At 39.0% G+C, this 27,303-nt stretch overlaps 1 protein-coding gene and 1 pseudogene across 1 annotated transcript in view; both read right to left on the bottom strand.

Moving 5' to 3' along the window:
* The window catches only part of ATF6 (activating transcription factor 6), a 353,926-nt gene that overhangs the window by 259,004 nt on the left and 67,619 nt on the right, over positions 1 to 27,303 (bottom strand). The window lies entirely within an intron of this gene.
* LOC102872953 lies at positions 8,347 to 9,667 on the bottom strand (annotated as a pseudogene).

Genomic DNA, 27,303 nt, shown 5'->3' with positions numbered 1-27,303 from the left:
GTCCTTGGTTTTAGTCCTAGGTCCATGATCCACCTTGAGTTGGTTTTTGTGTATGGAGTGAGGTGTGGGTCTTGCTTGAGTCTTTTGCAGATATTTTTGGCGCTTGGGTGTCTTTCATCCTCTCTCCCGGTTCATAGGGTTTCCGGAGGAAAGCTATTATGGAAGTGGATGCCATTTCTCCTTCCAAAAATAAGTGGTTAGGAAAGACAAAAAAAAAACAAACAACCAACTCTAAGATGGAAGAAAAGCAATGGCGGTCATCTAACTCAGAGAAGAGATAATAAATTATTTGTGTGGTTGTTATGTGCTATCAAGTCGATCACGACTCTAGCAATACTATGAATAGCTCTGAACTCTGCCCTGTCTTGAGCCAATATCACTTGCTCTAACACACCTGCCCCAACTGTGTCACTCCATCTCATCCATGGTCTCCCTCTCCTGTGCTGACCCAAAACTCTTCCAATAATGTCCTTCTCCAAAGATTCACCCCTCCTGGCAACAAGCCCAAATGTATCTGAGAAGGAACTTCACAATCCTTGCCTCAAAGAAGCAATTTGGTTTCACCCTCTCCAGAACAGACCTGTTTGTTCTCGTAGCAGCCCATGGTATGTTCAAAACTCTTCTCCAACATCACAACTCAAATGCAATGATTCTTCTTCTGTCATCCTTAGTCACCATCCATCTCTCTGATGCATAAAACTCTGATTCAAAACTGTGGCCTGGATCAGGATCACCTTAGTCTCTAGACTGACACTGTTGCCCTTTAGAACTCTGGAGAGGTTCTTGACAGCAGACTTTCCCAAAGCAACTTGTCGTTTTAGCCTAAAAATTGGCTTTTTTTAGCTATTTAGCCTCTAACTGCCAGCACATGATCTTGCAAATAAGCATCAGCTGTGAAACTAGGACAAGTAGACGAGTGCTTCCCACACTGAGCAGCACGAGTTGAGGCAAGAAAGACTTGAGGCAAACAAGTTTTGTGGTGGCAAGACGGGTGAGAATGAAACCCTGGTGGTGGAGAGACTGACACTGCTGTGGAGAAACTGTGTCAAGGTAGGACCTAAGGTTCCTTGCATTTGTGCTGGCCACAGATAAAAGATTTTTGCTGTTCTTGCCTTTGATGATGGAAAGAAAATCTGCTTGCTGAACTGAAACAAGAACCTAGGCTAACTGAAAAATAGTGCTTTCGAACTGTTGGGCTAAAACCTGGACTAATTTAAGGTGATATTCTTTGCCTCTCCCACTGTCCAATGTCTGTCCCTAATAAATCCCATTGTTGGTATCATAACTGTGAGTCTGTGAGTCAGCAATGAATAAACAAATCTCTTGCTGCTAGTGGGGCTCCACAGGCACCATGGGGCTAAGCTATGGGCTCTGTATCTACTTTCTGCTCTCGCTGTGCTAGTCTCACTCCCTCTGGCCCTTTCAGAGAGACACTCATGGTCCTCTGCCCTCATGTACCATTTTCTCCTCTTTAGCTCATCTTTTGATTTCCTGACTGCTGGTACCAAGAGTGTTCATTTTGAACTCAAGCAAGATGAAACTGTTAACAACCTGAATCTCTTTTTCATCTGCCATGATGCTGCCAATTGCCCCAGTGTGAGACTCTTTTTGGTTTTTTTTGATGTTGAGATGCAATCCACATTGAAGGCTGAAATCCTTGACCTTCTTTCTGCAGCAAATGCTGCAAGTCCTCCTCAGTTTCAGTGAACAAGGTTGTGTTGTCTGCATTATGCAGGTTGTTGATGAGTGTTCCTTCAATTTTGATGCCACTGTTCCTCATAAAGGCCAACCTTCTAAATAATCTGTTCCACATAGAGATTGAAAAGGAATGGAGAACAGACACATCTTTGACATACCCTTTTCTTGATTTTTAACCATGCAGTGTTTCCTTACTCTGTTCATACTACTTCCTGGTCTAAATGTAGGTTTCACATGAGCACAATCAAGTGTTCTGAGATTCTCATTCTTCTCAATGTTAGCCACAATTTGTTGAGATCCACACATCAAATGCCTTTGCATAGTCAATAAAATACAAATAGACATTCTTCTTGTTCTCTCTGCTTTCAGCCAAGATCCATCTGACACTGGCAATGATATCCCTAGTGTCATGGCCTCTTCTAAACCAGTTTGTATTTCTGGTAGTTCTCTGTTAAAGTACTGTTACAGTCATTTTGAGATAAATTCAGCAAGAATTTGCTTGTGTGTGATATTAATTATACTGTTTGATAATTTCCACACTCTGTTGGATCACCTTTATTCAGAATGGAAATAAATACAGATCTCGTCCAGTCAGTTGGCCAGGTGGCTGTCCTCCAGATTTGTGTCTGCCAATTCTTTTTTGTAAAGTGACTCTGTAATCCTGTTGTCTTTTGATGCTTCCTGGATCATTCCATTTTCTGCTCATAGCATCAGTAAGTATTGCAACTCAAGGTTTTAATTTGTTCCACAGTTCCTTCAAGTCCATCCCTTTCATTTTCTAACATTTTCATGCTGCTCATTTTCTTACAATATTTTGCTTTGTTTTCCCAAGCTGCCCTTTGAAATCTTCTGTTCAGCTCGTTAATGTCCTGATTTCTCCCTTTCGTCTGGATTCTAAGTGTTCTTAGTGCAATATTCAAAATCTCTTCTGATATCCACTTCTTTTTTTTTTCCTCCTCTGCCTCTGTAATGACCTTTAGCATTCTTCAAGAATGATATTTTCGGTATCATCCCACAGCTCATCTGGTCTTCATTCATTAGTGATCAAGACCTCAAGCCTATTTACAGAGAGTTTTAAAATTCAGGTGGGATAGACTCAACGTCATATTTCAATTCTTGTGGATTTTTCATTTTCTTTACCTTCAGTTTGAACTTGCACATGAGTAGTTGATGGTCTGTTCCACAATCAGCACCTGGCCTAGTTTTCACAGCTGATATTAAGCTTCTCCAGTGATTCTTGCCACAGATATAATCAATGTGATTCCTGTACATTCCAAGTTTTGTATAAAACATGTTTGCAACCAATACATCAGTGATTGTACAAAGTTCTATCATTCTATCTCCAGCCTCATTCCTGTCATCAAGTCCATATTTTCCAACTACTAATCCTTCTTCCATGTTCCCAACCTTTGCATTCCAGTCACCAATTACTTTTAGCAAATCTCGGTTTGCATGTTCTGTTAATTTCAGACTGCAAAAGTTGATAGAATTCTCCCGTTTCCACCTCTCTGATTCTAGCTGTTGGTGTGTATGTTTGAATGATAGTAGTATTAACAGGTTTCCCTGTATATGTTTGGATATTATCCTGTCACTTATACCACCGTATTTCAGGATAGATCCAGAAATGGTCTTTTTGACTATGAATATGACCTCACTTTTTCATTCCCATCACAGTATACTATATGATTGTATGATTCACAATGACTCATGCCAGTCCATCTCAGCTCACCAATGCCTGGTATGTCAATATTTCTAAGTTCCATTTCTTTCTTAACAATGTCCAATTTTCCTACATTCAAAGTTCTTTCATTAGTGGTTGTATACAACTATTCCTCTTCAATTGTGTTTCCCAATATGAGGGCTTAGCCATCAGTGCTAAACCTACTAGTGTAAAATGTGTTCTAATGTTCATAAGTTTTTCAAAGGCTTGTAAATTTGGAAGTAGATGGCCAATCCTTCTTCCTAGTCTGTCTTGGTTTGGAAGCTCAACTTTAGTTCAATATCTAACCTACAAGCATTTCACCCAAGCATATTACTTATTTCTAATGTTGTTGTGTGCCATCAAACATCCCCTTAGCTGACCCTTCAGTGGGTTTTTAGAGGCAGTTACTCACACAGGAGGAGACTGTCCAACCTTTCCCCATGGAGTTTTTTGTGAATTCCAACTGTGTGCCTTTGGGATTGTAGCACAGCTGCTTACCACTAGGCCACCAGAGCTCCCTATTTGGAAATAGCCTTCAAGAATATGATTCATGAACAAAGTACAGTTGCTTTAAATAAAACATGAAAATGTTAGGGAAGCTATAAAAAATATTTCTAATACCCAAAACCATAAAGTACACCAGAGACAAATGGGACTCAAGCTTAGACAACCTAGTGTGTAGTATAAAGAGACTGCCAAATACAGCCAGAAAATGCACAATCTGGAGACGATAAAATTGATGAACAGGACCTTCTAGAGATTAAATCCCTGTGTGCAACATTTCCCAATAGAGTGAAAAGAAAACCTACTACTGACTGAAAAAACATTTGACAATAACATTTCTGAAGGGTCCCATATCAAAAGTTTTACAGAATCCTTCAGGGCCTCCACAACACAATTACAAAATTAACAACAGACAAAGAAAGACCTTTCAAGACTGACAACACAATTACAAAATGGACAAAAGACATAGAAATACCTTTCACAGAGGAAGATATTCATTTGGATGGCCAAAAGACACATGAAGAAATGTTCAAAATTGCGGGCAATAAGAGATGCAAATCAAAACCACAATGAGATACCATCTCATAGCAGTAGCAAATTTTAACAGGATAGCAAGTAATAAATGTTGGAGAGGGTGTGGCGAGATAGGAAATCTTATACACAGTTGGTAGAATTATAAAATGGTACAACCACTCTGGAAAGCAGTTTGGCGTTTCCTCGGGAAGCTGAACACAGAAATTCCATATGACCCAGTTATTGCACTGCTTGGAATATATTCAGAGAAAATTAGAACTGAGACACAAATAGAAACTTTCACACCAGTGTTCACAACAGTGTTATTCACCATCTCAAGAACATGGAAACAGCCCAAATGTCCAAACATAATAAAATGGATTGAGAAATGATGGTACATTCACATGATAGAATACTATGTATCATGCAGGAGCAATGGTTTGGTTGTTTGGGGTTTTTTAAGGCTTTTTTTTGGGGGGGGGTGGAGGTTAGCAGCAATGGGTTTGTAAATCACTACCTAACTAGGGAGGGACTGGAGAGCATTATGCTAGGTGAACTAACTCAGTCCCATAAGGGCAAATACTGTATAAAACCATTATTGTAGAATGTATATGAGGATTCAACGGGGAGAGAAATTGTGGTGGCAGAGGGGTGAGGATGGGCGGGGTTGGTTAATCATAGAGTTGAACAACTTGATGGGTAAAGGGAGGTGTAGGTAAAGGAAATGGGATAGATCCAGTGTGAAAAACAATGTATACAAACTTTGTAAGTAAACTAGTATAAAATTTAAAAAAATTCTAATAAAACTACTAAATGCTAAATAATGATAATAGTTGCAAAAATTGAACTTTTAATACAAGTACAAAGTACAATCTTTCACATGCGTATGATTTCTTTTTTATTATTATTATTATTATTTTTGTATGTGTGTGTGTACCGTCAAATCGGGTCTGACTGGTACAGGAGGAGATTGTCCCTCCTTCTCCAGCAGAGCATCTGGTGGATTCGAACCACGCACCTCTGGGATTGTAGTGTAGCTTCTTGCCACTAGGCCACCAGAGCTCCCTATGTATGATTTCTTAAATACCTCCCCTCTCCCATTTTTTGCCAGATGACCATTAGGGAAGCACTGATAGGAAAATCTAGAGAATTAAACATAACACATTTTCATTTCAATCATGTCACTCAGCAGTCCTTGGCTAATGATTAAACTTGCCTGCATGAGCATCTCTAAGATAACTATAAACAACATAACTGTGCTTTCACACTAAAAGGCAAAAGGAAGAAGTCTTTTTATTCCAAAGATGTTATCAGCTGACCCACTTCTGACACTGTCATGCACAGGACAAGAGCACCCCTGGGAAGTCTCTGTTGAATTCCTGTCCCACTCCAAATCCCTGCTGCCCCACTGTAATGGCATCTCAAAACACTAAACACCACAGCACAACCTGGCTTCAACAGACATGTTTCTCTCCACTTTAAAAATAAATAAATTTTAAAAAGGCCAAACACAAAACCCTACTATATTGCCAGGGTCAAGCTGGTCTGAAATTCTCCACCATGCTTCTGGAATTTCCCAGTAAAGTTGCTAGAATTCCAAAGGTCCTAACTCCAGGGCCTGGCACAACTCGTGAAGACCTCCAGAGAAGAGGTACATCTAGTACAGAAAAAGTAGGGCATGAAGGGACTGTCTCTCTAGAATAAGTGCCTCAGGAAAGGTAGATGAGAGAAAGAAAAGTATTTCCCTGTTTATTAAATTGTAAGTCACATTCCTCTAAAATAATTGCTTATTAGCCTTCTCAGGATACCAAACACGAGATAATAAAGAATTCTAAATTTGCCACAACATAAATCTATCCTAACTCAATACATCTGATGGTGAAAAGACCTTTTTATTCACTTTCACTTCCAAAGCTGCTGTAACCGCAAATGAAATTTAACTGCCAAAGTTTTTTTTTTAATTTTTTTTTTTTATTTTATTATTTTTGTGTGAGTGTACCGTCAAATCAGATCTGACTGGTACAGGAGGAGATTGCCCCTCCTTCCCCGGCAGAGCATCTGGTGAATTCGAACCGTGCACCTCTGCGATTGTAGTTGCAACTTCGGCCACCAGAGTTCCCCTACTGCCAAAGTTTTTATTCAAGATAAATCTTTTAGAAGCCCCAAATCTCTATTTAAAGAGAAACTACAAATATTTTACAAAGCATGTTTTTCAAAAGGTCCTTTGTTGTAGGAAACAAACAAACAAACAAAAAAACCATACAACTTTTACTAAAATTTAGACAACTTTTTAGATTTTAATCTTTCTTGCTGAATTTATTCTGAAGGATTCTTCTACAGCCTAAAGAAAGAAACAGTGAATCTAATTGCCTTTGTTGTACATAATTTAATTGCTAAAAAAGTGTCTATTATTTATCTTCTTGAAGTAGCCATGCACTTTGACCTAACCAGGGACCGAGTTTTAGGTGTTAAAAATAAAAGCAGTTTTGTTAAAGATAAATCAAGTGACTACAGAAGATGTGGGTTTTTTCTGAAAGAGAATATAGATAGTCTCTGTTTTTCTAAGAAAATTGCAAACAGATTCTTTTCAACTCATATTTTCCTTGAGAAACATTTATCTAGGGTGTTCTCAAAAGTTGTGCTCCTATACATGTTAGATATGTCAAGAATGTATTGCCCTGACCATTCTTTATGCAGGCTATTTTGAAGAACTGTGTTTGTAGCAAACAACCATAAAGGCTGAGATAATATCTGCTCTGCACAATGAGGAGACCTATTTACTGCCTGTTGCAAAACTGGTAGATTCTCTAAGGCCAGAGTGCCTCTACTCCAATAGAGGAACATTTGTATACTGCAACCACCTGCATCCACATAGTATCAGCTCATGAAGACATCAGATATCATCAGAGACATGAAGCCAAGGGGAACTTGTCATGCAAATACATTGATGATCATGGTGTTTGTTACTGCCTACAGCAGTAACAATCTCTGTCTCTAATCTAGAAAGCACATGTCTTTGATTAGCATCCATGAAACATTAAATCTAACTTTTTATAAAATTAAATGCTATCTCAGTTTTCCTTCATTTGTAATTTAGTCTCAAAGTCAGCCTCTAATTCTATCAGCTTATACATTAGTACTTGAAATATCAGTAATACTAACTTAACTCTACACAACTGTTACTAAAAAAAATTATAAAGCTACAACTTTATATGTCAGCTGGTCCTCTTCACACCATTTCTAGTATCTGTTGACTGATGGAAAAAGATTCCCTCAGCATGTATATTCTTAGGATAGCACCAGTGATCAAGAACAGGGACTCCCAAAAGGCAGGAAAAGAGATAAAAGGGGACAATGTTATCAAATAAATTACAAAGAAGTACAAATTGTCAAAGGTTTTAGAAGAGGCTCAAAGGAGTAAAAAGATTGGGAGGAAGTTCTGGGGCCTCCAAATAGCCTACATAGCCTATACCCTTAATGAATATCCCATCTCAGGTTATTTCTATCTCAGAACTACTTCTCATTTACCAGTTATTTCATTATTTGACATTTTGCATTAGCAATAGTAAAAATTTTGCAATAGTAACTATTTTGCATATTAACAACAGATATCTAGCAACAACAAGCATTGTTGTACAAGAGGGAAAGTAAAGTTACAGTGATTATTAAATGTTTCAACTTGGTTTGACCATGATTCTCAGCGATCTGATTCATTTGGTAGTTATGCCATCATGGTGTCATCCTCCATTTTCATGTAACAACATAGACCTTGGAACTTAGCCATGTCAGTAAGAAGTAGTTTTATTAGTTTTCCCACCTACTGATTAGAGGGGGTTTTTTGTGTGTTTTTTTTCAATGTTCAGTTTCCTTTAATGACCCCTATTCTCCCCGAAGGGCAGGTGCAGGCAGTGAGGTGACAAGGCTTTGGCTCACTTGAAGATCTTGCCCTGGTTGAAGGCCTTGCCCACCTGCTGGAAGACCCCGTCCCAGGAGAAGTACTCTCGAACCAGCGTCTGGGTCTCCTCACTGCTAGGATCCAGTTTCTGCCACCTGGAGGACTCGTAGTCCACCTGCCAATCTGGACTCAGCAAGAAGGCAAGCTCTTGACCTCTGAAGACCCACACTCCAGAAATGGAGCTGCTATTGTTGGTTCCAAAGAGGATGACACTGGCAAAGGCGTTCTTCCGCAGCGTATCCAATCGCTGGAACATTCCACTGATGAGGTTGCAGCTCATGAAGGTCTGGGTGAGCTCCTCAGGGAAGCGATACTCGGCATACCATAAGGACCAGCCATCCTTATCAAAATGCTCCCAAAAATGGGGCAGGGCCACAGTCAGCGTGTCCTCGTTGGAGTACTTGCCCTTAAACTCATCCAACATGGAGGTACTTTTGGGCAGGTGAGCAAAGGGCTCATTGGCCTTTGGCTTGCCAGCGAGCGCCTGCTCACATTCGTCCATCTCCTCCTCGGGAGCAGCAGCAGCAGCAGCTGCCTTTTTATCTTCCTTCCGCTCGGCTTGGGCCTTCTGCTTCTCCTCCTGGGATCCCTTCTCTTTCCGTGGGACATCTTTTTTAGGCTGGCTTTCTGCAAACTTTTTAGCATCGAACTGGGCCATCTTCTCACAGAGCTTCACCTCCCCTAGGACTGCCCGGAACTGAGGCTGGTTAATGCAGGTGAGGAACCAGCAGTTGGTATTGGGGAAGGCCTGGCGGAAAGAAGGCTCTAGCACCTGTTTGTAGAGCCACAACAGGGTACAGACAACCGTGATGTCAGCCAAGGTGACACGTTCACCCACCAGGAAAGTCCTTGTCTTCAAGTGAAGGTCCAGGAGGCCCAAAATTCGCCTCACCTCCTCCTTAGCATTCTCTGTAGCCTGCTTGTTGGGGTGCATTGATGCCCAAGGTGGGAAACACCCAAGTGCTGGCTGGGGCAATGATGTCGCTGTCAGCAAAGCTCACCCACTGCACCACCTGGGCTGCTGCCTCTGGGCTACTTCCCCGCAGCTCATCATTGCTCACGTAATAGGCAATGGCATTGATCTCAAACACACAGAATCCATCGTCACCCTCAAAAGCTGGAACCTTGCTGGCTGGAAACTTGCGGAGAAATTCAGGGGCGCGGTTGGTTTGGCTGAAATGGAAGTGGGGTGGTGCGGAGAGCACGCGGACTTGAGCCCCGCTGTACTGAGTGGCGATGAGGGCCTTAAAGGGCCTCCAGTTTTCGGGGTATGTGTACAGGGCCCCAGCCGCCATGGTGATTCCCTGATTAGAGGTTTTGCTACTGATTGTTCCCACATCCTGATTTACTGATTAGAGTTCTTCCTCCATTCTAGCTTAATATGAAAGATAAAGGTAAAATATTATTGAGTTATTTTTCCTAGAATCTTGTCCCAAGAAGAAAAATAATATAATTCTGCAACTTTGAAGTGAAGACAGAGCCATGTACTCAGAGCCCAATATTAATGACACAGTATTTTCAATTGCTTCATGTGCATGTACAAGTTGGACAATGAACAAGAATGGATGGGTCTGAATTGTGGTGTTGCCAAAGAATACTGAGTATCGCATGGACTGCCAGAAGAACAAACTAATTCATCTTAGAAGTGCAACCAGAGTTCTCTTTAGAAGCAAGGATGGGGAGACTTACTCTGGGTATGTTATTAAGAAGAAAAAGCAAAAAGTTATAAAGACAAGGGAAAAAGAAAAGACCAAATACATATCAGAACAGACTGAAATTTACACTAGAATGAAGAGTAACCAAAGCAAAAGGAAGAAATGCTGAAGTAAAAGATGAACAGTAGATTTCTAAAGGAGAGCTCAATAAGATAGCTGGAGTTACAAAAGCAAAATGGGGGGGGAATGGTACTTCTCACATAGAAAGAAAAACAATTCTAATTTCAAGTTGCAATACTGAAAGATTCTAACAGTGAAAGACTGAACAATGTAGAAAGCATGAAAATAAGATGGAAAGAAACACAGAGTCACTGTACCAAAAAGAACAGGTCAGCACTGAAACATTTCAGGAAATGGTGTTTTCAAGAACTAGTGATAATGAAGTAAAAAGTTCAAGCTACACTGAAAGCATTGGCAAAAATAAGGCCCCAGAAATTGATGAACTATTAATTGACTTATTTCAACAAACAAGATACTAGTCTATGTTAAGTCTGGACAAAGGGAGGCAAAAAGAAGAATGAAGAATTCAGAATTCAAACGCTGACAGCCTTGTCTGCCACTGATAAGAAGAGCAATGGCCGTGCCTGCCTGGCTGAGCTAGCAGGTGGATCGTAAATCAAAGTGAAAGGTCCCTCCCTAAAGACTCTGTTATAAAAACCCTTCTCAATAAGTTCACAGTGTGACTTCCCCATTCTGCATCCCCAGAATGAGAGACTTCACCCAGGAATTCCCCTGTTCCCCTCTTTAATAAAGCTGCATCAAGCTTCTCTTGTTCTCTCTGATTTCTTCCTTAAGCCTGCTAATTTAACAGTCTGTAACAAGAAATTTGAAAGACAGTTACTTGGCCATTTGACTGGATGGGATTTTTAAAAAAAATAAAAAAATAAAAAGGTGATCCAAAAGAATGTGGAATTAACTGAATAACATCACATGCAAGCAAAATCTTGCTAAAGATCATTCAAAAACAGCTGGAACTGTACAGAGACAGGGAAATACCATGAAATAAAGCTGAATTCAAAAGAGGCTATGGCAGGAGGCATTTCATTGCAGATGTCAGGTAAATATTGATTGAAAGCAGAGACTAGGATAGATGTATAATTGTGTTCTACTGACTATGCAGAAACATTTAACTATCTAGATAATAACAAGGTATGGCTAACATTTGAAAGAATGGAAATTCCAGAACATATGGTTGTGCTCATGCAAAACTTTGGCTCAGACCAAAAAAGCAGCTGTCTGAAAAGACCAAGAACATTGGATGGTTTAAAATCAGGAAGTGTATCAGGGTTGTATCCCTTCTTCATACTATTCAATCAGTATGTGAACAAATCATTCAAGAAGTTTGACTATATGAAGAAGAATGTGGCATTAGGATTCAAGGAAGATTCGTCAACAAACTACTTCATGCAGATGGCATAACCTTGCCTTCAATATGATTACATCTTAATATCAAGAAAATTAAAATCCTCATCACTGAACCAATAGGTAACCTTATGGTAGAAAAAAGATTAAATTGTTAAAGATCTCATTTTACTTGGATCCACAATCAACAGTCATGTTAACCATAGTCAAGAAAACAAGTGTTGCACTGAGAAAAATCTACTGTCAAAAACCTCTCCAAAGTGCTAAAGGGCAATGATATCAATTTAAAGACTAAGCTGTCTGATCCAAGTCACAGCATTTTCAATTACTTCCTATGCATCTGAAAATTGGGCAATAAGGATGACAAAAGAACAGATGTGCTTGAATTATGGTATTAAAGAGTACTAAATAACCCATGGACTGTCAAATGAAAAAAACAAGTCTGTCTTGGAGGAAGAGTGGTCCTTAGACACAACTTCATTTCACATACTTTGGCTAGAATGCCAGGAGGCAAGTTCTTGGAAAGGGCCATCATAAGACTCCCAACCACCTTACACGGTGGTTTTAATAATGGAATAGAACATATCAGAAATGGTGAGAATGGTGACGCATAGGGAGAGGTTCACATCTGTTGTTCACAGAATTGTTAGGACTGTAGTCAATTTGATGGCACCTAAAAATGACAACAGTCCTTGCAAAAGGGCATCATGCTTGGAAAAGAGTCAGAGAAAGAGTCAGGGAAAGAGTCCTCCAATGAGATGGATTAACATAGTTATGTTATAGACTTAACAACAGCAGAGATTATGAAGAAGGCAGAAGACAAGACAAGGTTTCACGCTGTGGTGCATGGGATTGCCATGTCTCAGAGTTAACCTGAAATCACCTAACAATAGTGAATGCAAGACATATTTAAAAGACAGGCAAGCTCTCCTAGGAAAACCACATAGTACAGCTAAGATTTCTATTTGCTAAAATACTATGTTAAGAGAACTTCTATACTGAAAGGTTATACTATTTTGCTTTGTCTTCTTGAGCTTCCCTTTGAAATCCTCTGTTCAATTCTTTTACTTTAGTATCTCTCTCTTTTGACTTCTCAACACTCCAGTGCAATTTTCATAGTCTCTTCTGACATCAGTTTTGGGGTTTTTTTTCTCCTTTTTCCTCTATCTTTGTAATGAATTTTCACTCTTTTTATGGATGATACCCTTGACTCCATTTGTTAAAAGACTGAGGGCCATGTGGGGGCAGCCATGTTTGACCTACTGACTTCACAAAGAGGAACTGTCCCTGTCAAGAGTATTAACACCACAACACCAATTCCCATAAGGTCAGACATGTCCCCTCACACTCCCATACCTCTTTCTACTCATCTCAACAGCAATCTTACTGCTTTACTGAGTCCAAAATCCAATGTGATAGCTCATAGAACAGAGAGAACCATATTGGGGAAGTTAAAAGGTTATAATCCAGGTAAGAATACAGTCAGGATAGCTTCTGAATTGTGGTCACAGGCACCTCAGCCTTGAGCCTCATGGCTTTAGGCCAGTGATACAAAGTTCTCAGTCCTGAGAATTATGAACACCCTACTACCAGTTGTCCAACAAACTTGGGCAAAGGCTCTTAGCTCCAGTTTGAATGGTGCAGTAGTTCCAAGGTCCCATCTCATGTCAGGTCCCTGGTTTGGCTATGGCTGCTGCAGCTGTAGATATAGCAAGAGGAGGAATTTCTGGAACAAAAGGATATGCTACAGTATCTTGCTTCTTCTTCCTCTTTGCTGGCAGGGAAAGTCTAATCTACTATTGGAGCCACTCAATTTATTGGTGAGACTAGCCAATCCCCTTGTAGATTGGTGAAACTGGTCAATTCCTTTGTGGAACTATTAGACATTCAAGCGCCTTGTGGATAGACTAATACGTCCTATTTGCATAGTCCCGCTCATCCACATGGTCAAGTCAAATCTGATGTCTAGGAAAGTCATAGTGAAAGATAAAATCCACACCATCCCACAGTTCCTCTGGTCTTCAAGAGCTAGAATCAGAGAATAAATAGGGAAGAACTTGCTTGGCATTTCACTAACTAAAAGAACTGAAAAACAAATTTGAGTTGTGAGTTGCAATGCTGAGAGATGCTATGGGCAAAATCTTGATTGATGCAGGAAACATTAGAAGATAGAAGGAATATATAATCACTGCACAAAAAAAGAATTGGTCAACCCTGAAAAAATTCAGAAAGTACCATGTGAATTCACTCTGCACTTCTTAAGCTGAGAGAACTGAAAAAAATTTAAGTCTTATGTCACAATATTGAAAGATGCTATGGGAAAAACACTGAATGACCCAGAAAGTATCAAAATAAGATGGAGAGAATACACAGAATCACTGTGCCAGAAAGAATTGATTGACACTGAGAAATTTCAGGAAGTATCATATGATCAGAAGCCAATGATAACAAAGGAGGAAGTGGAAGCTGCACTAAAGGCATTGGTAAAAAATAAGGCCCCAGGAATCAACAGGATACCAACTGACTTGTTTTAATTAACAGATGAACCCTTGGATGTGCTCATCAGTCTATGGTAAGAAATTTGGAGGATAGTTGTCTGGCCAACAAATTAGTAGAGATCCATATTGGTTCCCATTCCCAAGAAAGGTGATCTAACTGAATGTAGAAACTATCGAACAATATCATTAATATTACATGCAAGCAAAATACTGCCAAAGATACTTCAAAAGTGGCTAGGAAAGTACATGCTTAGGGAACTGCCAAAAGATCAAGCAGGATTTAAAAGAAGCCATGGCACAAGGGCTATCACTGCTGATGTCAGACAGATACAGGCCAGATGGTAAGGAATACCAGAAGAACGTCTATTTGTGCTTTACTGACTATGGAAAGGCATTTAACTGTGTGGATCATAACAAGTTGTGGCTTACATCAAGAGAAATGAGAATCCCAGTGCACTTAATTGTGCTCATGTGGAACTTATACTTGGACCAGGTGGCTGTTGTGGGAACAGAGCAAGGACCACTACATGGTTTAAAACTGAAAATGGAGTATGAATTTGTATTCTGTTTCCACACCTACTCAATCGGTATGCTAACTAAGCAAAATATCTGAGAAGCTGGACTCTTTTAAGAGCGTATTCTCAGGATTGGAGGGAGACTCATCAATAACCAATAACCTGCATTACACAGATAACACAACATTGTTTGCTAAAAGGAGCATTTGAAGCACTTGTTACAGAAGATCAAAGAAAGCAGCCTTTGGTATGAACTGCATCTCAAAGACAAGAAAGCAAAAATTCTTTGTAATGGACCAATGCAACATCATAATGGATGGAGAGGAGACTGAAAATGTCAACAGCTTCATCCTGCTTAGATCCACAATTAACCCCCTTTGGTACCAGTAGTTTGGAAATAAGGAGACGCACTACACTGGGAAAATCTGCAATTGTTGACCTCTCCAAATTATTGAGGAGTAATGATGTCAGTTTGAGGACTACGGTGCCTCTGATTCAGGCCATAGTCTTTCCAAACACTAGCTATGTATCTGAGAACTGAACAATGAATTAGGATGACAGAAGAAGAAATTACATCTTTAAGCTGTGGTTTTGGAGAAGGGCAATGATGATATGATAGTATACTTAGAAAACCCTAGAGACTCAGCAAGAAAACTACTGGACATAGTTGACCAATTCATCAAAGTGGCAGGATACAAGATCAACATACAAAAATCAATTGGATTTCTCTACAATGACAAAGAGAATACAGTGTCGGAGCTAAGAAAAACAATACCCTTCACAATAGCTAATCAAAAGATTAAATACTTGGGAGCAAATCAAACCAGAATCACAAAGGATATAGTCAAAGAAAATTATAAAACATTACTACAAGAACCAAAGAGAACTGGAGAAATGGGAGAATATACCATGCTCATGGGTAGGAAGATTCAATATTGTAAAAATGACAAGACTACCAAAGGCAATTTACAAGTTCAATGCAATCCCAATACAAATACCAATTCCACTCTTCAACAAGATGGAAAAGGCAATCTCCAATTTTATTTGGAATGGAAAAAGGCCCTGAGTAAGCAAAGCACTCCTTAAAAAAAAGAAACAAGGTAGGAGGCATCTCACTCTCACTCCCTGATTTCAAATCCTACTACACTGCCGTGGTGGTCAAAACAATGCTGCACTGGTACAATGACAGGCACATAGATCAAGGGAATAGAATTGAGAATCCAGATATCAGTCCATCTACCTATGGAAAGGACAAGGAGACTAAATCAGTTAAGTGGGGAAATGAAAGTCTCTTTAACAAATGGTGTTGGCAAAACTGGAAAACTATCTGCAGAAAACTCAAGCATGATCCACACCTCACACCATACACAAAAACCTGCTCAAAGTGGATCAAGGACCTAGGACTAAAACCAAGGGATATAAATTTCATTAAAGAAAAGCTTAGGAGAATTCTAGAAACCCTAATCCATAACATAAACAGTCTTCCAAGCATCCTGAATAACCTACAACCAGGAGAGGACAAATAGATGAATGGAACCTTCTAAGAATCAAATCCCTATGTACATCTAAAAACTTCTCCAACAGGGTAAAAAGGGAAGCCACAGATTTGGGAAAAACATTTGGTAATGACATGTCTGATAAGAGACTGATATCTATAATTTCTAAAATACTCAAGTACCACAACAAGATAAAGAAAAACCACCCAATTGAAAAAGGGCACAGGATATGAACAGACACTTCACCAAAGAAGACATTCAGATGGTAAGCAAAAACATAAAGAAATGTTCACAATCCCTAGATCTAAGAGAGATGTAAATCAAAATTACTATGAGATATCATCTTACCCCAGTAAAAAGAGCAAAATTTAACAGAACAGCAAACAACAAATGTTGGCGAGATTGTGGAGAAACTGGAACCCTTATTCACTGTTGGTGGAAGTGTAAAACGGTACAACCACTATGAAGGCAGTATGATGCTTTCTCAAAAAGTCGGAAATAGAAATACCAGCAATTCTACTACTTGGGAGTATACCCAAGAAACCAGAACTGCCACCTAAGCAGATACATGCACATCCATGTTTATTGCTGCTTTGTTCACAATAGCAAAGAGGTGGAAACAACCCAAGTGCCCATCAACAAATGAATGAATGGAGAAGCTGTGGTATATTCACACAATAGAATACTATGCTGCATTGAAAAACAAGGAACTCATGAAATACTATGCAAAATGGATGACCCTGGAGGACACTATGCTGAGTGAAATCTCAGTCACAAAAGGACAAATACTGAATAGTGCCAATGCTGTAAAGCAGGACTGACATCAGAGCTGGGTGGAAACTTCATTGAAACAGATGAGAGAGAGAACTGTTTAGGAGAAATATTTGTTGTTGTTGTTGTTGTTATGTGCCGTCGAGTCGCCTGCGACTCATAGCAACCCTATGTACAACAGCCCTAAACTCCGCTCTGTCCTGTGCCAATCGCACTGTCTCTGACACTCCCATCCCAATTATCCCAGTCACTGAATCAATCCACCTCATAGAGGGCCTTCCTCTCCTGTGCCGTCCCTCCACCCTCCCAAGCATGATGTCCCTCTCTAAGGACCGGTCTCTCCTCACAACATGTCCAAAGTAAGTTAGACGGAGCCTCAGAATCCTTGCCTCCAAGGAGCCATTGAAACAGATAAGAGAGAGAACTGTTTAGGAGAAATATATATGATTAAATATTATTGTCATGACAAGAGTCCAGAATGGAGTGGACTGGGGGGTGGGGGGGAGATGTATAACAACAAAATATTTTTTTTAAACTTTTCAAAGAGAAAAGCGAACTAGGGGGGCACAGGTGGGCAGGGAGGAAAGTGTATAACAACGAATGTATGGAAATCCAAAGTCTCTGTAAACTTTCATTAAAATAAATAATTTCTAAGAAGAAAACAAGAGTCGTACTCAACTCAACAAAACCTAACAATGATAATACTGAAAGGAGAGACTTTGCTTATTTTTCCAGCAAGATAAGAGCTAAAAGCAAATCATATTTCTTAAAAACATAGGTGATACTGCAAAGAATAAAGGCTCAAAAAGAAAAGGCAGGAAGAGTGAGATTATAATTTGAACCAGGCTGTTTCATAACAGAATATATGGTATGCTAAAAATGCTACTTATGGCAGAAGCAAGCCTCTGGAGAATGAAACTAGCCAAATAAAAGAACTAAAAGGTAGAAAAAAGAAGCCATGTCAGCATTGCAAAGCCACAAAAGATTGATACCTTTTTCCCCCTGATTTATAATTTTTCTCCACACTTTAATAAGAGTATAAAAAGTAAAGAAATATTTTCTCCTTTTTTATATCTTTAATTAAGAATTTGTATAAATTAAAATTTATCCTAATGTTACAGGATTTGAGTTTGTCAAGCATATGTACTGTTCCCTGCAGCTTCTTCTAGAACAGATTTACTTTGGAAACTACACAGCGACTTGGCCACTTGAAGTGAACATTTAGTCAAAACCTCTATCAGAAAACCCATACTTTTTAGGTTTGGCTCACTTCCTCATGTGGTAGGCTAAATAAAAATACAGAGAAGACCCTCAATGCATGTCATCTAGAAAATTATTCTGATCATCTTATAATCTCTCACATTAAACACACAGGACTTGAATCTTTCTTTTATAACAAAGTAAATCATAAATTTTGAAGTAATAAGGCTGTGAATAAATAATGCTAAAAACAACTGACAGTTGTTGGTTTTGTATTTTTCTCTCCAGTCTTGACTGAGGCATCATCCACTAATAAACAAATTTATACATCACTCTTAAGAATAGAAAAGTAGAACTGACATGGTCTTTAACACTAAATAACTAATTAATAAAGTATTATAACAGATTAACATAATTAATTAAAGTCTGCTTAAATGTTAGAAAAGGTGTGCGCATGTAGGGGACTCCAGCCAGGCCATGGGAGGCCTGCTAGTGCAGCTGCATAGAGGGTTGGAGCTCTGCCCCCATTGCCCCAGCCCTGGATAGAGAGAGTGCAGTAGCCAGGGGACAGGAATCCAACCTTCCAGGGCACTAGCACTGCCAAGGACAATTACAAACTTTAGATGAGGTGGGCGCAAGCTGGAGAAATTCCCACAGGCTACTGGAGAAATGAGAGGGCACCTGCATAGAGGGTTGAGCCTTGCATCCCTTGCCCCTTCCCAGACACAAAAAGAGCAGCAGCAGAGGTGAAAGGTGGTCTTGGGCCACAATTTGGTCCACCAAGGACAATTATAAACTTTACCAGAAGCAGGCAGAACTCAGGTGAGATTCCCACAGCAAGGTGGGTCTGCAGTCCAAAAAGAAGTGGAAGAACTTTAGGAAAGGTAAACTTTCACACTGCACAGGACCAGAAAGGACTCCAAGTATAGTAAGTTGCCTTCCTCCATAAAGGCAAAACTTGAAGTCAACACCTATAACATCTTAAAGAACTGTCAATAACTTACTCAGACACAACAGAAATGGTCTCAAACATACCAAGAAAAACATCACATAATGTCAAGAAAGCAGCAGGCAGCTTCAAACATTATGAAGAAAACAAAACAACACCTCTCCAAAAGAAGAAGAAGAAGAAGAAAAGCAGTGCATATGGCAGCCCCAATGAATACACTAGAGAGAGAGGTGCAGAAGAAATACATTGAGACAGAATCATATGAACAGCTACAGAAGTAGGTACAAATGATGCAAGAAAGAATGGACGCCACAAATAAAGAGAATAATCTAGAGACAGGGAACTAGAAGAAATATATCAAGAGGGAGGAGTATGAACTATGTTAGAAATAGCAAATGATGGAAGAAAGAATTGGAACTATAGATAAAGTGATACAAGAACTTAAAAATCATCACAAAACAGAGAGGGCACAGCTAACACAGTACTGGAAGGAACAGAACTGCAAGAAATTGCAATCCAGAACTTCAAGACCAAAATGGGAGAAGTTTTCAACATACTGGAGGAACAAAAAAGCAGAACAGAAGAGAAAGAACAGAGATTCAGTGAGCAAGAAGACAAGAACATCAATGGGAACATACTAGAAGGGGGAAAAAACATAGGAGACAGAAGGAAAATGAAGAAAATATTACAATCATGTATCTGACATCAAAAGCAACAACATACATATGACTGGAATTCCAGAACACAAGAGGAACAGGAAAAGCACGGAGAAAACTGTGGAAGAAGCACAAGAAGAAAAGTTCCCAGGCATTATTAAAAATTAGGAAATCCACATTCAAAAAGCTCAGTGAACTCTAAACAGACTAGACTCCAAAAGAAAAACATCAAGACATACCATACTCAAATTCCCTAAAATCAAAGATAAAAATACTAAACAAAGAATCACATACAAAGAACCATTTAGGTTAAGTTCTGATTTCTCAGCAAAAACCATAAAGCAAGAAGGCACTGGGATGCCATAAACACACAGAAGGCTAAAAGAAAACAAATTACTGCCAAGGATCCTGTAACCAGCAAATATGAAGGAGAAACTGGCCCATTTGCAGAAAAACAGGAACTTAAGAAATCTGTGAAAACAAGACCAACTCTATAAGAAATTCTAAAGAAGTCTTCCACACAGAAACGCCGAAGAATAGTGGATGGATCATAGTAACCAGAAACAACAAAAAAGAAACACAGCAAAATGTCAGTGATAAACCTATTCTGATAATTATCACACTTAATGTGACTGGATTAAATGCATAAATTAAGAGAAAAAGAGTAGCAGAATGGATAAAAAAAAGAAAGCCTATAAGATGTTGCCTACAAGACACACAGCTAAGAAACAAGGCAAAGGACAGACTAATAATCAAGGGCTTGGAAAAAATATACCAAACAAATGGCACCCAGAAAAAAATCAGGATTGCCAATTCTAATCTCTGATTAAATGGAATTCAGGATGAAAACCCCATAAAAGACAATCACTATATAAGAAGACATAACCTTGGTCAACATCTACTAACAAAATGATAGACCTAAAAAATATATAAAACAATAGTAAATAGGCTTGAAGAAAGAAATAGTACCACAACAGTGGTAGAAGCTCACTAAAGGATAGGTCAACTAAAAAGAAACTTAACAAATAGGCAGAAGATAGAAACTATCCATTCAGCCAACTCGACCTTGTGGATGTATTCAGGGTACTATACCCAACTAAAAGTAAATTTTCTTATGAAGTGCATTATGGTACATTCTCCAAAACTGATATCAGGACACAAAACAAGCTTCAGTAAATTGAAAAACAGTGAAAAAATACACAGTACCTTCTCAGACCACAATGCTATAAAACTATAAATTAACAAGATGACAAAGCTTATTAAAACCATCCAGGTGGAAGCAAAATAACACACTGCTGTAACACTACTGGGTTATAGAAGAAATAAAACATAATTTAAAAGTTCCTTGAAACAAATGATACTGAAAATACAACATACTCAAACCTCTGGTATACAGTGCTCAGGAGAGAGTTCATAGCAAAAGGCAAACACTAAAAAACCAAGAAAGAAGTAAAATTAGGACCTAACTTAACACTTCCATCAAACAGAAACAGAACAATCATCTAACCCCACAGCCTTTAGAAGGAAGGACATTATCAGGAAAAGAGCTGAAATCAATGAGCTAGAAAGCAGAAAAATAACTGAAACCACCAAAAAGACCAGAAGTTGATTCTTCAAGAGGATCAAGAAAATTGGCAAACAAAAGACAAGACACAAATAATTCAAGACAGAGGTGTCATCACAATAGAACCAGATGTAATTAAATCTGTAATATTAGAAAATTATGAAAAGCTATACTCTGCTAAATTTTAAAACCTAGAGGAAATGGACAAATTCCTTGACATTTATGCCCTGGCCAGAATGACAAAAACAAATGTAGAACACTTGAACAGAACCATCAGAGAAAAAAAAACAATTAACAGAGCATAACAATACTCCTCCCAAAAGAGCGCCAGGCCAAACGGCTTCATGGCTGAATTCTACCAAACATTCAGAGAAATACTATCACCAATTCTACTTAAATTATTTCAAAAACTAGAAAAAGAAAGACAAGTAAAGACACTCCTGGAGACAAGTAAGCATAATCCAAATGCCAAAACCAGGCAAAGACATTACCACAAAAGAAAACTACAGATCATTATCTTTCATGAGTATATTATTTAAAAAATCCTTAACAAAACTCTGGCAAGTAGAATTCAATAACAGTGCATCAAGAAAAGAATTTATCATGACCAAGTGGGATTCAGAACAAGTATGCAAGGAAGATTCAATCTAAGAAAAACATCAATGAACTTAATCACATTAACAAACAAAGAACAAGAACCACATGATCCTATTAATTCAAACAGAAAAAGTATCTGACAAAATCCAATACCCCTTCCTGATTAAAACACTTAACAAAACAGGAACAGAAGGGAATTTTCTGAACATAGTGAAAAGTACATATGCAAAACCAAAAGCCAATGCTCAATGGAGAAAGACTAAAGGCATTCCCCTTGAAAACAGGGACCAAACAAGAATGCCCACTTCCACCGCTCCTATTGAATATTGTATTGCAAGTATTTATTAGGGCAATACAAGAAAAGGAAATAAGGCATCCAGATCAGCAAAGAGATGGTAAAACTGTCACTATATACAGGTGATATGATAGGGTACAAAGCAAACCCCAAGGACTCAACAACAAAAAAAAAAAAACCTGTTAGATCTAGGAGATCAATTTTGTAGAATGGCAGGATATAAGATCAATATACAAAAACTAGTGGGATTCTCTCCAACAACAAAACACAAAGAAACTAAGAAACCATTAGCATTTACAATAGCCAAACACAAATTGAGATACTTAGGGAATAAACCTAACTAGAGACACAAAAGACTTTTATAAAGAAAACTACAAAACACTACTGTGGGGAACACTGGTGGCCTAGTGGCAAGAAGTTGCAATGCAATCCCAGAGATACATAGTTCAAATCCACCGGATGCTCTGCTGGAGAAGGAGGGGAGTCTCCTCTTGTACCAGTCAGATCTGATTTGACAGTACGCACACAAAAATTAATAAAATAAAAATTAAAAAAAAAAACGACTACTGTGACAAACAGTAAAAGACCTAAATAAAAGGAAAAATGTTCCCTGTTCATGGATTGTTGTTGTTGTTATTGTTAAGTGCCGTCGAGTCACAGGCAACTCATAGCGACCCTATGAAGGGGAGTCCTCGACACTTGGGTGCCTTTCATCCTCTCTCCAGGTTCATACGGTTTCCGGAGGCAAGCTATTATGGAAGTGGATGCCACTCCTCCTTCCAAGCTTGTTTTAATCAGGGAGCTTCACCCCACTCTCTGTCCGCATTGGGTACCAATCATCAACGCACCTGACACACCAGTGTCACAATGTTCAGCCTCACAGCAACCAAAAGTGAACGCGGTATGGCAACTTGTACACCAGGGCTACACGACCTAGAGGATAGGAAGACTGAATATAGTGAAAATGGTAATCCTACCAAAAGCAATCTACATGTTTAACACAATCCCAATACAGATACCATATGCAACTTTCAAAGAGACAGAAAAGGGAACTGGCAAGTTTATTTGGAAAGAGACCCTGAATAAGCAAAGCACTTCTGGGAAAAAATAAATGAATGAATAAATGAGAGGCATAGCATTCCCTCTCTCAAAACCCACCACATGGCGGCAATAACCAAAACAGCATAGTACTAGTACAATGACAGACACATAGATCAATGGAACAAAATTGAAAACTCAAAAACTAATCCATCTACCTATCGTTCACTGGTATTCGACAAGAAACAAACTCTAGCAAATGGGGAAAGGACAACCTCTTTAATAAATGGTGCTGGCAGAACTGCGGACTGCTAACTGCAGAAAGCTGAAGCAGTATCCACATCTAACTCTATACACAAAAATCAACTCAAGGTGGATCAGAGACCTAGAGGTAAAGACCAAAATCATAAGAGACAAAATCAGATCAAACTTAGAAGGCTTAGTCTTTGTATAAATAGGTTGGAAAACACAGTAAAAAATGCACAACAGAAGAATATAACATCAATGAATGGCACCTTCTAAAGATTAAGTCCCTGTGCGCATCAAAAACTTTTACAATAGGGTGAAAAGAAAAGCTACTGATGGGAAAAAAACATTTGGCAATGCCATTTCAGGCAAGAGTCTCATAACAGAAGTGTACGGGATACTCCTGGGCCTTCACAAGAAAAAGACTGATAACCCAATTACAAAATGGGCAAAAGATATGCAAAGACTTTTCTCAGAAGGCATTTGGATGACCAACAGACACACGAAGGAATGCACAAAATGACCAGCAATCACAGAGATGCAAATCAAAATCACAATGAGATACCATGTCACCCCAGTTGTCGTTGTGTTGTTGTTGTTGCTGTTAGGAGCCATCAAGTCGAGTATGACTCATAGCCTCCCTGTGAACAAAAGATCTAAAACCAGTCCTGTCTTGCTACATTCTCACACTTCCTGACACACAAGAGCCCATTGTAGCAGTCAGCTTGTCAATCCACCTGGTTTAGGGTCTTCCTCTCCTTCGTCAACCCTCCACCCTTCCCAACATCATGCCCTTCTCCAAGGAATAGCACCTCCTAGCAGTATGTCCAAAGTATGTTAGGCAAAGCCTCATCATTCTTGCCTCCAGAGAGACTTCTGGCTGCACCCTCTCCAATACGTATCTATTCATTTTCTTGGCCACCCTAGTAGCAGTGGTAATATGTAACAGGATAGCAAGCAATAAATGATAGAATGTGGAGATTGGAACTCTCACACACTATTGGTGGGATTGTAAAACGGTACAGTCACTCAGAAGGCAGTTTGGCATTTCCTCAAAAAGCTGAACATAGAAATTCCATTTGACTCAGTTAAAATGGCATTCACTTCCTAAACAAGTCTCTGACAACTCTATGAACTTTGAGAAACAACTATAGTCATAGAAAGGCTTCAGGTCTTTTGTTCATAAAGTTGCTATGAGTTGTGCTTGACTCAATGGCCATCATCAACAACATTCCACTGCTAGGAATATAACCTGAGGGAAGTAGAACTGAGACACAAAGGGAAATTTGCACACCGATGTTCACAGCAGCATTATTCACAACAGTAAGAAAATGGAAATAACCCAAATATCCATCAACAAATGAAAGATTGAGAAATTATGATACATTCACACAACGGAATACTATTCATCACTCAGGAGCAACAATTTTGAAAGGTACTATAACATGGGAGAGGCTGGAGACTATTATGCAGTATAAACTAACTCTGTCTCATAAAGATAAATACTGCATAAGGCCATTATTGTAAAAATAGAAGGATGACTAGCAGGATGTGTACAAGGGTCCAAAGTGGGGAGGAAAAGGGCAAGGGGCCTGAAGATACAAAGGGGAGGAAATCACAGGGTCGCAGAGTTTAGTGGGTTGAGCAATGGAGTAAAAGAATTAGGAAAGATCCAGTGGGGACCCGAAAAGATGGGGTAATAGTGGACACAGATCAATGGCAATTAATTTTATAAAACACAATGTACTGGAATGATTGTGTGAAACATAACGTGAATGAATGTGTGAAGCACAATGTATATAAATGAAACAATGTATATAAACTTTGTATGCCAGCTGATATAAAATAAAAATACATTTTTAAAAATCTGTATACACTACAAAATTGGCCAGCTACATATAATGCTGATTGCTAAGATGTTCATCATTCAAGTATTTGAAGGCGGGGAACAACACTGCCACCAACCATATCCCAACTCAGAGTGGCCCAGCAGGACAGAGCAGAACTGCCCATACAGGCTGTAATCTTTACAGAAGCTGAGCACTTCATCTTTTTCCCATGCAGTGGCTGCTGGATTCAAACTACCAACCTTTATAAGAAGGCAAATTCTTTATCCACTAGGCCACCAGTGCTCCTTATCCAGATATCAGGTGTGCCACAAAAAAAGACACCCTCTTCTGATTTTTAAACAAAACAGATCTGGTTTTTAAACATCAGAATCTTCAGATTGAATTTTTGTTATTTTCTTTATTAATTTTAATGAAAGTTTACAGAGACTTAGGGTTTCCAGTCATTCATTGTTGCACTTTTCTCCCTGCCCACTCCTTTCCCTCAACCCCAATTCACTTTTCTCCTTGATAAGTAAAAGAAAAAACTATGTAATCCCTCTCCCCATGTCCACTACACTGTGAAGCCTTCGTTCTGGACTCCTGTCATGACATAATGCCTAATCATATATCCCTCATCTGTTGCAATGCAGTATACAAATTCTACTTTCTATTTATAAAAAAAAAAAGATTGCATTTTCTATACCTTACATTCACTAGCTATAGGTTAAGTCCTATAGAACAACTCACAATTCTCCTGTTTTCAATATGGCCACCTTCATTTTCTAAAGATACCACCAAGGTCTATTTTTAGTCTTCTCTCTTCTCAAGGTAACTGAATTTTTCAGATGCTTAAATGACTCCTCTACTACTTCTAACATGGTTTGCAGAACCTTCCCCAATTCTAGCTATATCTTCTTCTGGATTTTCTCATGATCTAATTAGATATTACAATTCCTTTTTTTTTAAGATATTACAATTATATAAATACTATATTGTTGTTGTTGTTGTTATGTGCCATTGAGTCACTTGCGACTCACAGCAACCCAATGTACAACACCTTGAAACCTGCTCTGTCCTGTGCCAACTTTACTGTCTCTAATACACCTACCCTCATTACCCCAGTAACTGTATAAATCCATCTCATTGATGATCTCCATCTCCATCCTTCCACTCTTCCAAGCATGATGTTCCTCTCCAAGGACCAGTCCCTCCTTGCAACATGCACGGATGAAGTCTCAAAATTCTTGCCTCTAAGGAGCAGCCTGGCTTCATCCTCTCTATGATGAACCTGTTTGTTCTCCTGGCAATCCACAGTATTTTCAATTCTCTTCTCCAGCACCACAGCTCAAAGGCATCAATTCTCTATCATCCCTAGTCATTGTCTAGCTCTCTGACACATAGCAAGACCTTAGTCTCCAGGCTGACGTCATTGCTTCTGACAGCCAACTTCTCCAATGCAATTCATCTCTTCATTTCCTGGCTGCTGGTCCCAAGAGTGTTGACTCTGGAGCCAAGCAAACTAAAGCTGTGAACAATCTCAATCTCTTCACCATCTATCATGATGCTGCCAAGGTATGGAGACAGAATACATCCCTGCCGTATACCATTCCCAATTTTGAACCATGCAGTGTCTCCTTGCTCTGTTCTGACAACTGCCTCCTGGTCCAAGTATAGGTTTCACATAAGCACAATCAAATTTTCTAGGATTCCCATTCTCCTCAGAGTCAGCTACAGTTTGTTGTGATCCACAGAGTCAAGTGCCTTTGCATAGAAACACAGATAGACATTCCCGTGGTACTCTCCTGTTTTCAGCCAAGATCCATCTAACACCAGGTATAATATCTCTAGTACCGCAATCTCTTCTAAACCCAGCCAGCACATCTGGCAGTTCTATGTTACTCTAGCCATTTTTGAGATTATGGGGTTTTTTAGATAACTATGACATGCTAGCAACCTACATTTTTTTAATTATAATTAATCCTTAGCTTTTTACATCTGAAATATTCATAGTAAATATTTTAAATATGTTAATTCCATTAATTTTTTTTCAACTGATGTTTTCATTTGAATGTATGACAGAAAAAAATACTCAGGTTTATAATGTAATATCCACATTCTGTTGGGTCACCTTTCTTTGGGATAGGAACAAATATCGATCTCTTCCAGTCAGCTGGCCAAGTGGTTGTTCTCCAGATTTCTT

The sequence above is a fragment of the Elephantulus edwardii genome, unplaced genomic scaffold, assembly GCF_000299155.1.
Source record: "Elephantulus edwardii isolate Elephantulus edwardi_28Jun2011 unplaced genomic scaffold, EleEdw1.0 scaffold00057, whole genome shotgun sequence".
NCBI classification, from domain to species: domain Eukaryota; kingdom Metazoa; phylum Chordata; class Mammalia; order Macroscelidea; family Macroscelididae; genus Elephantulus; species Elephantulus edwardii.
This window is presented reverse-complemented; position numbering and strand designations above follow the sequence as displayed.